Source organism: Carassius auratus, unplaced genomic scaffold, assembly GCF_003368295.1.
Source record: "Carassius auratus strain Wakin unplaced genomic scaffold, ASM336829v1 scaf_tig00036613, whole genome shotgun sequence".
Taxonomy (NCBI): domain Eukaryota; kingdom Metazoa; phylum Chordata; class Actinopteri; order Cypriniformes; family Cyprinidae; genus Carassius; species Carassius auratus.
The window spans coordinates 30,001-33,592 of record NW_020526319.1 but is presented as its reverse complement, the minus strand read 5'-3'; positions in this window follow the sequence as shown (position 1 = coordinate 33,592).

Genomic DNA, 3,592 nt, shown 5'->3' with positions numbered 1-3,592 from the left:
TTGAATTTCTGCACCAGTATCCATTTACAATCGGCTCTTTAAAAACATCATCTCTAAAAGCACAATAAATCATTTTCACAGTACATTCCTTAAAATCATACATTTTTTCCCCAAACTTCACATGAATGCATTTCTCTTTGGCTCTCCTTCCATACTTTCTATTCTTTTTATCCACTCTTTAGGTATTGCATTTTTAATGATTTCATATTTATTTTTTATTTCTTGTTCACTGTAATCCTCTTTGCCTCCTCCATTGCATCTACAATAAATTGTGTCGGTAAAAAACCCTTCTTTAAATTCATACAAAACATCTCTCACTCTTGTTATCCCCACATCCATCCATTTCTTTTAAAAACAATTCTTTGTCTTGTTTTAAAATGTTTTTGTTTAAAAACAGAGGTTGATTTAAAATGTTTTCTCTCCCATGTGGATCATACTCAACTTTGTCTAAAAATTTTCCCCAGGCACTAAACATTTCCTATAAAACTCTGGTAAGCACCTGTCATCCAATTCTTAGTTTTCATCCATAAAATCCCATCCCCCATGTTAAAATCCCACATTTGTTTAAAAAATATTCCATTGTCTTTTTCCATGCTGCTTTGTGACCATCATCTAGATATTTTTTTACTATTTTAACTCTTAAGCTATTTTTTCTCTGTTCAACAATCAATTAATCCCATCCCTCCTTTCCCTACTTCTCCTATTAATGTACTGTATGCAATTCTTGACGGTTTACCATTCCATAAAAAATCTAAAAAACATTTTTTCAACCTTTTCTCCACCCACACTGGCATAGCAGTCACATATAAACATACCACAACTTTGACACCATTAACACATTTAAAATTAAAACCTTCCCTTTTAAAACTTAAAGTCCTCAATTTCCAAAAATGTAACCTTCTTTTCAATTCCTCCTACTATTTCTTCCCACATTTTTTCTTTAACATTCCTTTCATCTTTTCCCATAAGAAACACCTAAAATCCTTATTTCTTTTGTTTCTTTAAAATGAAAATAATCAGTTAAAACATTTACTCCTCCAAATCTCACATATGTTGTTTTTCTTCATTTAACTTGCCTCCTGATCCCCTACAAAACATCTGTACCACTTCCATTACTTTATTAACACTCTCTATATCCTTAACTACTATTGTTGTATCGTCTGCATATTGAAATATTTTTTCATTTCCCCCACTTCCTTCAATGTTTATCCCTCTTATGTCTTCATCTATTTTAACAGCTAATCCCAATGGTTCTGCAACTAAAGAATATAAAAGCGCCGATAATGGACATCCTTGTCTTATTGACCTAGTAATTTTAAAACATTCTGTTAAAAAACCGTTACACTGTATTCTTGTTATTGCTCCCCTGTATAAAATTGTAATCCACTTGACAAAATTATCCCCAAACCCGTACCTTCTTAAAATTCCAAATAAATAATCATGCTCCACTCTATCAAAGGCCTTTTCAAAATCCAAACTAATAACATATCCTTTTTTGTTTTTTTCTTTCATATATCTTATTCTATCTATTATACTTAAAGTTGTATCTGCTATATCTTTCCCTTTTACTCCATACACTTGATTTGTTTTAATTATGGTTGGCATTACCTCTTTCAATCTATTGGCTAAAACTTTTGTTAAAATTTTCAAATCTGTATTCAGCATTGTAATTGGTCTATAATTTTTTAGATCTACTTTATCTCCTTTTCTTTTATATATCAACTTTATTAATCCCATCCCCATTCTCTGATTCATTTCCTCTTTTTTAAAAATGTCTTCATATACTTCTTTTAAAATACTGGTTAAAAATCTTTAAAAACTATATAAATTCACTCCCCAAACCATCTATACCTGGACTTTTATTTTTGTTTAATTCACTTATTGCTCTTTTTATCTCTTCTTCTCTTATCTCTTCATCACAGTCTTTTTTGTCTACATCTCCTACTGTTGTTTTTATTTGATTTAGTAACTCTAATTTCTCTTCTTCTTTCAACCCCTCAGTACTAAACAGATTTTCATAATATGCTTTTACTTCTTTTAATATTTCCTCATTTGTTTCCACCACTACACCATTTTCCCCTCTTATTTCTTTAATCATTCCAGCTTTCCCTCTTATTTTTTCTAGATCAAAGAAAAACTTTGTACATTTTTCACCCTCCACCGTATATTTAGCTTTACTCCTTAGTCTTGCACCTTCATATTTTTTCTCTTCCATGTCTTTCAATAATCCCTCCAATTCTTTTATTTTTTGTATATCTTTCCCATTCTCATTTAATTCATTTTCCAATTTTTCTCTTATTTCTCTCTCCTTCTTCCTCTTACACATCTGTATTAATTTGCAATACTTTATTGTGAATTTTTTTACTAAATATTTAACATTTTCCCACCATATCCTTTTATCTTCACTGTACATTTCATTCTCCTTTTCTTTTTCAATAATTTCTTTAATACTTAACACATACTCCTCATTCTTCAAAACCTCTACATTTAAAACCCATACACCTGGCCCTCTTTTCACTGAACTCCAGTCTACTTGTATAAAAAGTGGTTTATGGTCACTTAAGCTTGATTCTACATATTTCATGTTACCAATAAAACCTTCAATGTTCCTTGTACACAAAATAAAATCAATCCTTGTCTTACACATAAAATTCCCTACTAATTGCCTCCTTGAATATTCTTTCTTTTCTTCATTTCTTTCTCTCCATACATCAATCATATTATTTTCTTCCATTAATAATTTCAGTTCTTTTCTTCCTTTATCATTTTTAAAAACCATTCCCTCACCAATTTCTAATTTACTGAAAACTGTATTAAAATCACCCATCATAATAACTTCTTTATGCTTTTTTAAAAAATCTCTTAATACATTAAAATATTCCTTCTTTTCAGTTTCTACAGTCGGTGCATGAATATTAACTACAATAACTTTTTTCTCCTCATACTCCATTTCAACCGCAATACATTTCCCATCTATGTCATTATATATTGTTTTACATGATACCCCACAGTTTTCTTTTATTAAAATCGCAACACCTCTTCCCAGCCTCCCATCACCATTGTTATAAAAAATCTCTCCACTCCACCTTTTTCTTATTTCAGTCATGTACTCTTCCCTCCAGTTAGTTTCTTGTAATAAAATCACATCCTCTCTTTTACACATTTCTTTCACCTTTTCAAATTTTCCTACATTTGAAAGCCCTCTAGCATTAAAAGTAACAATTCTTAAAAGCATAAAACATATAAAAACATGCATAAAACCCATAAACTCAGTCCATCTCCTCCAAACCTTTTAGCAGCTCATACTTATTTGCACACTCAATCCCATCTTCTTTAAGCATTCTTTTTCTTGCAGTATCAAGATTAGGTATTACCTTTACAGATCTTCTTCTTTTTGATGATTTCCCCTGCGTCTCCTCATTTTCTTTTCCTTGTTCACACTCTTTTGTAGCATCATAAATTTCTATCCCGTCCATCTCCTTTTGCACACTGTCCGTCACATCCATCGGTGTACATAAAATTCCCTCCTGTTGTGCATCACTCAGTACTTTATTCCTTTCATCAACCAGTTCCACATTATCCAAAGCATTTT